This window comes from Moschus berezovskii, chromosome 1, assembly GCF_049115385.1.
Source record: "Moschus berezovskii isolate FMDL1 chromosome 1, NW_MosBer_1.0, whole genome shotgun sequence".
Taxonomy (NCBI): Eukaryota; Metazoa; Chordata; class Mammalia; order Artiodactyla; family Moschidae; genus Moschus; species Moschus berezovskii.
Genome location: NC_142460.1, coordinates 98188032 through 98197642, shown reverse-complemented (window position 1 = coordinate 98197642; position 9611 = coordinate 98188032). Strand labels below are relative to the sequence as shown.

General features: G+C 39.0%; 1 pseudogene; it reads right to left on the bottom strand.

Annotated features, from left to right (window-relative positions):
* Positions 1 to 5885: 5885 nt before the first annotated feature.
* LOC129550685 (nucleolar and spindle-associated protein 1-like) lies at positions 5886 to 7272 on the bottom strand (annotated as a pseudogene).
* Between the last annotated feature and the right edge of the window lie 2339 nt (positions 7273 to 9611).

Sequence of the window (9611 nt, the reverse complement as noted above, 5' to 3'; positions counted from 1 at the left end):
CTGTTCACCCAAAGCCAGACCATTGAAAACCAAATGGATTAGACTGGGTGAATGCCATCTTCACTTGAACACAAGTGATATTATCCAGGTTTTTGCATTTCAGGTATGCTACTAAAAATATTGTGGCAGAAGAAGCAAGAACTCAAAAATTAGACTCTGCTTTTAGAAACTGGCAACTAATCATCCCTTCTTTTGAAAAGTAATTTTTTCTCCTACATAAAATGTGTTTATTGCAATTTGCAAAGCAGCCATCCCTTTAAATTAAATCATTTTTTATCAGGGGAATGTTAATTGAAAAACATGTTTTTCTAACTAAATGGAAGCCTGCATCATGCCGGCAATAAACATTCTTACTTGAAAGGAATTCTTGCTCCTTCCTCTAAGACTGCCATGGGAATAAAATAGGAAAAGAAAAAAAGAAAGAGAGAGAAAGCCCCACACAGTCCTGAAATTGTGTCTGGCTTAGGAGCCAAATGGGATTTTGAAGTCCTAAAGTTTTCTATTCACTTCTAAATTTAACACCCACTCCCTTTTGGCAAATTATGTTCCCCCAACCCAAGTACAAGCCATTTTTGAGGAATTCTAAGTCAGTAGCTCCTTGTTAACAGCCACAGCTAATCCTGCTCCACTGGACTTTTGGCAGAAGTTTATTTTATAGTTTCTGGATGTTCATTCAGTGTAGAATGAAAATGAAAGGAAACAGCTGGTCCACACCACCAGCTGAAATGTGGAATGGAATTTTTTTCAAATGTAAACTATCTGTGGATCAGGACTCAGGGTAAGATAGGCTTTTTGTCTCAGTGTTTCGTTTTTCAGTCGTGTCCAATTCTGCAACACCATGAACTGTAGCCCGCTAGGCTCCTCTGTCCATGTGATTCTCCAGGCAAGAATACTGGAGTGGGTTGCCATTTCCTTCTCCAGGGGATCTTCCCAACCCAAGAATCGAACCCAGGTCTCTCACATTGCAGATGAACTCTTCCATCTGAGCCATCAGGGAAGTCCTTTCTGTCACAGGCCTATTGCTAAAAAGGTCACTGTTTTTTTCATTCTTTGGAAATACACTAGTTTTTCCACAGCTTGTACTTAAACTCACCTTGTGCTTTAAGACAGGGAAATGAGTTTCCAGTTGCTACAAATTTATGCTCTAGTGTCAATGGATTACAAGGTCTATTGTGGAAGAATACTAACAGTATTTGGTTTGAGAAGAGAATTACATCTGAGGGAAGTAGGAAGGCAAAAGGAGGTTGGAAGATGGAACTAAGAAATAAATGAAAAGCATTATTAGAGAGAAGCCTCAGAAGCCCAGGAGCTGAACTGAGAAAATTTGCTCAAAATGGAAGGAGAGTTGCAATCCGTTAAGGGCCAATGCAGTGGATCTAATCAAAGTGTACTGTAATAGGTGACTTTCAAGAGATCAGGAACCAACTGGAATTGCTTTCCTATTTGAAATACAGTATGCCTTACTTGTTTGACATTTTCTTCCTCTTTTCTTTACCTGGTGAAATCTTTCTTATTCTTCAAGAACTGGCTCAAATGTTCCTCCATGAAACATTCCCAAGCCCCCAAAGTGAACTCAAATTTCAAATTAACATGTGCTTGCACGGGTGCTAAGTCATTTCAGTCGTGTCTGACTCTGCAATCCTATGGACTGTAGCTTGCTAGGTTCCTCTGTTCATGGGGTTCTCCAGATAAGAATACTGGAACGGGTTGTCATTACCCACTCCAGGGGATATTCCCTACTCAGGGATTGAACGTGCATCTCTTACCTCTCCTGAATTACATTGGCAGGTGGGTTCTTTACCACTAGCACACCCTGGGAAGCCCAGATTAATATGTGACCACCCTATAATATTCATTTAAAAGATCATCTCATTCTTTATGCCTAAAGAAAATGACCTTCTAACATGTGAGGGTTTTGTTTTTTTTTTAATCTTGGATTGTACTACTTGCAAAGTACTACTTGGAAAGTACTACATACTTTACACATGGTAGATGAATAAGACATGCTCTACCTGGTACCTGAGGAATTATGGGCAGTGAGAATTGGGCTTGGTCCCAAACTCCCTATGCTATCCCTATGGGTCAGTTGAATTAAGAATTGTTAACTCCACAGTCTTAAAGAAAGATACATACATACAAATATATATATATATATATTTGTATAGTGCAGACAACACAGCAAATAGGAGCACCAACTCCATACACCTTCAGGCAGGACACTTACATTACATTCTGGAAATTTCCTGCAGAATGAATATAGTTGATGACAGATAGAATATCAGTGCTTTCTCCTGGACTATGTACTACCAGATTCCCATTTTCAGTTGTATATTTAAAATGAAGAGCTTAAGAATTCAGTTTGGTCTCAAAGCATCATCCCTATGACATAATGAAGTTAGAGTTTATTTCCTTCTTGTTCTTGCTGTTCTTATACCATACGGATATGACTTTTACTGACATTTCTTCAAATATTGTAGGTTACAGTAAGCAATTAATTATCACTGGCTTTTTTTACTGAAACAGCATTCTAATTTTATGGGTTTGTTTGCCTAACTGACCTTATGAAACAAGATTTCAGTTCAGTTCAGTTCAGTCGCTCAGTCGTGTCCGACTCTTTGCGACCCCATGAACCGCAGCATGCCAGGCCTCCCTGTCCATCACCAACTCCTGGAGTTCACCCAAACTCATGTCCATTGAGTTGGTGATGCCATCCAACCATCTCATCATCTGTCGTCCCCTTCTCCTCCTGCCTTCAATCTTTCCCAGGATCAGGGTCTTTTCAATTGAGTCAGCTCTTCGCATCAGGTGGCCAAAATATTAGAGTTTCAGCTGCTGCTCTCTGCTCCAGCGCCAGGCAGCCTGAAACAAAATTTAGGAACAAAGGAATTAAAACCCTCCCGGAGTCAGCATAGATGTCTCGGAATTCTGTCTTAGGAATAGAATATTATTATTTTTCTCCCAAACAATATTTATTGTATTTCCTTTACCCAAGAATGGGAAATCACAAATGTATTTTAGAAATTTTCCTACAATACATAAATATATAGCTGCTGCTGCTGCTAAGTCACTTCAGTCGTGTCCGACTCTGTGTGACCCCATAGATGGAAGCCCACCAGGCTCCCCCATCCCTGGGAGTCTCCAGGCAAGAACACTGCACAAATATAAAATTCAGCATGAGAAAGGGCATAAGGAATTCAGGTTAATAGTCATAGCTGAGGAAGAACAGAAAGAACTATAATCAAAGTTAAGTACGGGGTGGTCACAAGTATATTTGCAACTTTCTTCTTTTAATAAAAATCTAGAAAATGTTAGTACTTGTTAAGCTAAGTGGCTGGGTCACAGATATGGCCATATTACTATCAGTTCTTATCCAAATGTGTAAAATATTTAACCACAAAAAAAATAACATTTTCACTTAATTATAAAAAAATAATGTTTTAAAAAAATTAATTCCCTATGCAGTGAATTGTGGCTGTTAATACTTGTCTATGCAATGGCCATCTTCTTTCTGTCTAACAGATCTCTAATTCTTTTTTTTTACTCTCCTTTGAGCGACCTCATCCTTCGAGTGGTCTGGAACTCTCCCCATCTGTACAAACTGAAACATCTTCTTCTTGCTAATAATTGTTTTAGGCAAAGGAGATAATGAAATTTGGACCAATGAAGAGGCATCAGAGGGAATTCTGGGAAAGTTTTCTAGATTTTAAATACAGTCAGACTTCTGGGTTTTGCTGCCTACATGTGATTCCTGGAACTGCGGCTGTCATCCTGCTACCTGCAGACCCCGGCAGAGGAAGGCAGAAAGATGGAGAATTAACTATGGGATTAACTAATCATGTAACTCTTGTCTTTACACTTCTTGTAATGTGAAATAGCAAATATTCTTAGAGCTATATTTTCATTGAAACAGCTAAAGAACCTGCTAGTTGATATGTACTTGTTATGTGGATTGTCTACTTAGGATAAATTCTCAAAGATAATTACTCTTGATTGATCTTGAAATACATTTTAAATTCATTTCCAATATAATAACTTCAAAATTTAACAACATACGAAAATGCAAAGACTATGAAAAATAATGACCATATTTTTGTGAGTAACAAACCATGTTAAAAACTCTTGAGCTATTGATTTTCTATCCAATAAAAAAGTATTACCAATGGAAATGAACTCACAATATTGTCTAAAATTTCAAGGATACTGTGGTCTCCCAGAGTTAGTGCCCTGTCTATGAATTTTAAGTTAAGAATCCCTGATAACAGAGTTTTAAATAACAAAATATTACAACAGTTACTTCATCTAATGCCTAGGTATGCTTATTTTTAAGAAAAATTTATGCCAATTCTTATCTTATTTACAAATACTTTTTCTATCCCAGCAAAAGTTAGGTCTTTGAAGTTAATGTAATGCCACCTCCTTCTTCAAAATCAAAACAACTTCCTCTGAACTGTTTTTTTAAACTTCTTTGAATTTTCCAGTCAAAATTACTAATATGGCTACTGTTGTTACACTTCTATTTTTATCTTTTTAAGTTGAAGAATGTGGTTCTGGAATTGTTGGCAAACACCAGGAATTTTTAATTATCTTTAGCAAATTGTTGTGAACAGAGCAGATAAAAGAGCTGGTTGTCAGAGCTATTAATGCTGATTAAAGTAGGCTGTGTTGGCCCATAGAGCAAGTTTGTTTGTTTTGAAGCATTCATGCTGTAAGGAATCCAGGCCATCCTTTCTCATTTCCATGGCAATACCTAGGTTTTCTGTGTATATGATGGGTGAAGCATGCTCTGACAACTCAAACATTAGCCTGGTCCAAAATTGAACTGGAATAAATAAATGGGGGAGAAATGAAAAGGCATGCATACTTGTGAACCTTTACCAATTCAGTCTCTTTATAGCCAATAGAAGAGACACTATATAAACACTCCCATCTTACCTTCACCTTATTATTCCCATGCACTAATACTGATGAAATATTCAGAATGTGTTTGAACCAACTTTCTTATCTTTTCCCCTGCACGTCTGTTTTGGTGAAGAGTTTTTATCTTTTTCATTGATTTCTTTCTTTTTTTTTTTTTCTTTTAACCACTGTGAGAAAAATTTTATTCATGAAAATGTCAAGCCGTACAAAACACAGACACCCCACTCAAGTGCAACAAACATGAATATGATACTAAGCAACTCTATTCTTTTCCATAAATCGAGTAAGATAGCAGTTTGACAGAGCACAGTAATCCTTAAAGTCGCAATCCCTAACTTTCAACATGGTCCTGTGTATTTCTAAATAAGCCAGGCTAGAATGAGCTATAATTTTGTTTTTAAGAATACAGAGATATGTAATTGACAATTACATGAAGTACACAAAAGCTTAAATGAAACATTTCACATAGGTAAAATTCTGATGTCTTACCAACCCAAATGGCCTACAGTTTCAGTAAGATTACTAGATTCTCTAGAGGATGAAGAGGTGGGCTTTCACAGCTTACCCTATCCATAACTTGTTATTGTTCAATTTCTACTAAAGTATGTGTTATAATTGGCTACCATCAGGAAAATGCTTTTGCCTAGAAGAGGACTGAAGTTCTGTTACGAGAGCCAGCAGAGGGCACTTGACTTTATAAATCTAGGTCAAGAATCTGTGATGGGTCTTTTGCAGAAAACTGAGCTAGTTGTACAGGGGCTTAGGTAAAAAGTATTTCAGAAGAGTTTGTGAGTTTTAAAGGTAATGTCTTTTCAGGGATATAGCATGTGAAGAAGCCACAGACACTACATATATGTATATGAACAAAGTTAAGAGCAGAAAAAGGTCTTTTGACTAAAGTAAGAGGACAGTATAAAAATATTTACAAAAAAGCGTTCAGAGGAAAGAAATATTTACAGGATGTTAAATTATGAACGTTCAGCTATAATGTGGCCCCCTCGAACTCCAAGGACCTTTTCTTTCTTCTCCTTTTGCTCCTTCTCATGTTTCTTTTGTTGCTCCTCCCTGGTCTGGAGACGAGGTTGTTTATAAGTTTTCTTGTGGAACCTAACTCTGTTGACATGCTCATGTAAAGAATTGTTTTCTTTAGACTGTCCCCATGGTTTCACCTTTGTGTGGCTCATACTTGAGAGGATGAGACAAACTTGCTTTGAGATTGAACACTGGATTTTTATGGGAGACTGGAGTCTGTGCTGCCTCGGTTTTCAACTTGAATGGGGTAATAACAGCAACAGATTCACCCCTTGTGGTCTTTAACTTGTGTGTCCCGAGCACAGCCTGGCCTTTTGGGGTATTCCCAGACATGGTCACATGTGGAGACTTTCTGGCTGGAGGCTTGGTCAGTGAACGCTTATGCTCATTATCTTTAGTAGCAGCTGAAAATCTGACATTCATCTTAGCTGCCAAGAGAGCAGAGCGCTTGGCTGACCCCTTCACACACAAGGTGATCCAGCCTGCGTGGGGCCCGCCTTGCGAGCGCAGCTGGCTGCCAGGGGTACAAGCCACGGAGAGTCTTCCTTGGGCAGGAACTGGAGTTGCCAGCACTCCCTTAGTGACGGGCTGCCTCTTCAGTTCATTAAATGAATTGTGTTCTTCAAAATGTTTCTTTTTTCTCTCAACATATTGATCAATGGACTCCATTTCCTTAAAACGAGCCTCGTGAAGCTTCTTAAAGTTTGGAGTACTGCTTGCAGTTTTTTTATTTTTTCCAGGTTTGAAAAACCCATCTGTGTAGAGAGACTTCTTTCTTTTTGAAGGGACCCTTGGATCTTCATTACCATCTATTCCATGTTTTCCTGAGGACACTGCATTCTCATCTTCTTGACTCTCATCTGGTAGAGAAGGAACTTCTACAGCAGTTCTGAGAACCTGGTTTTCATGCTTTTCTTGATTCTGGGATTCAGTAGGGTCACATATTTTTATCTCTGAATGACTCTACAGATTAGGCACAGGTGGCAGCTTCTTTTCAGTTTGCACACTTCCATTTGCCTGCGAGTCAGGATTCCTGTGGACAATCGTACGCCTTCCTCTGGTTTTGGTGACATGGTCACCCGGTTCCCTCTCAGCTTGTTCCTGGCTGCTGGTCTGTATCTCACTCTCATCACAAGAGGATGCAGAAGTTTGAATTTCATCCTGATTTTCATTTTCTTTTCTTGTTTCATTTTTAAGGTGAGCTTTTAAGGCCCTTAACAACTTGTCTGCCCTCAGGTTAGTCTGGAGGCCCAGACTCTTGGCCAAGTTCTGCAGGTCACTGTACTTGAAGGAGTTCAGCTCGTCCAGGGAGGGAACTATCATGGCGAACTGCAATCCAGGCAACCACGCAGAAGTCCCGTACCTAACTCCCTAAAGCGCCGCTCAACGCTCCGGCCGATTTCTTTTGTTCTTAATAGATAGGGTCTTAATTAACACATTCCCATCTCTTTCAGAATTTTCCACAGTTTATTGTGATCCACACAGTCAAAGGCTTTGGCATAGTAAATAAAGCAGAAATAGACGTATTTCTGGAACTCTCTTGCTTTTTCCATGATCCAGCGGATGTTGGCAATCTGATCTCTGGTTCCTCTGCCTTTTCTAAATCCAGCTTGAATATCTGGAAGTTCACAGTTCACGTATTGCTGAAGCCTGGCTTGGAGAATTTTGAGCATGACTTTACTAGCATGTGAGATGAGTGCAATTGTGTGGTAGTTTGAGCATTCTTTGGCATTCCCTTTCTTTGGGATTGGAATGAAGACTGACCTTTTCCAGTCCTGTGGCCACTGCTGAGTTTTCCAAATTTGGTGGCATATTGAGTACAGCACTTTTACAGCATCATCTTTCAGGATTTGAAATAGTTCAACTGGAATTCCATCACCTCCACTAGCTTTGTTTGTAGTGATGCTTTCTAAGGCCCACTTGACTTCACATTTCAAGATGTCTGGCTCTAGGTGAGTGATCATGCCATCATGATTATCTTGGTCGTGAAGATCTTTTTTGTACAGTTCTTCTGTGTATTCTTGCCACCTCTTCTTAATATCTTCTGCTTCTGTTAGGTCCATACCATTTCTGTACTTTATTGAGCCCATCTTTGCATGAAATGTTACCTTGGTATCTCTAATCTTCTTGAAGAGATCTCTAGTTTCTCCCATTCTGTTGTTTTCCTCTATTTCTTTTTTGTTGTTTTCCTCTATCTTCTTTACTTGAGAAACCTGTATGCAGGTCAGAAAGCAACAGTTAGAACTGGACATGGAACAACAGACTGGTTCCAATTGGAAAAGGAGTACGTCAAGACTGTATATTGTCACCCTGCTTATTTAACTTATAGGCAGAGTACATCATGAGGAACGCTGGGCTGGAAGAAGCACAAGCTGGAATCAAGATTGCTGGGAGAAATATCAATAACCTCAGATATGCAGATGACACCACCCTTATGGCAGAAAGTGAAGAGAAACTTAAAAGCCTCTTGATGAAAATGAAAGAGGAGAGTGAAAAGTTGGCTTGAAGCTCAACATTCAGAAAACTAAGATCATGGCATCTGGTCCCATCACTTCATGGGAAATAGATAGGGAAACAGTGGAAACAGTGTCAGACTTTATTTTTTGGGGGCTCCAAAATCACTGCAGTTGGTGATTACAGTCATGAAGTTAAAAGATGCTTACTCCTTGGAAGGAAGGTTATGACCAACCTAGATAGCATATTAAAAAGCAGAGATATTACTTTGCCAACAAAGGTCCATCTAGTCAAGGCTATGGTTTTTCCACTGGTCATGTATGGGTGTGAGAATTGAACTGTGAAGAAAGCTGATCGCTGAAGAATTGATGCTTTTGAACTGTGGTGTTGGAGAAGACTCTTGAGAGTCCCTCGGACTGCAAGGAGATCCATCCAGTCCATCATAAAGGAGTTCAGTCCTGGGTGTTCATTGGAAAGACTGATGGTAAAGCTGAAACTCCAATACTCTGCCCACCTCATGTGAAGAGTTGACTCACTGGAAAAGACTCTGATGCTGGGACGGATGGGGGAAGGAGGAGAAGGGGACGACAGAGAATGAGATGGATGGATGGCATCACCGACTCAATGGATATGAGTTTGAGTGAACTCCGGGAGTTGGTGATGGAGAGGGAGGCCTGGCGTGCTTTGATTCATGGCATCACAAAGAGTCGGACAGGACTGAGTGACTGAACTGAACTGAGCTAATTAACACATTGCAGACAACAAAAAGGCAGTAAACTAAGCTAGTGATAAAAAGAAGATACAAAATATCAAGAAACATTTGGGCATTTACCTTACACATGTTACAGTACTAAATCCTTTATGTATGTGATGTCATGTATGTGATGTTAAGTATGTGATGTCACTTCATATTTTAACACTCTATAAAATAAGAATTATACTCATTTTACATAGAAGATTGTAGTTTAGAGACACTAATTAGATAACCCAACCTGACACCATTATATGCAACCAAACCAATATTCAAATCTAGATCCACACTATACTGACAAATTTCTATATATAAATATATGTGTGTGTCTATATTCTATGTCTTACCTCTATTAAATGCATATGTCTCTGTATATGTATGTCTCTCTCCTTTTTTCATTTCATCTTTTGTATCAAAGCCATTTTTTATTGTGGTATCATAGACATGTAACATTATA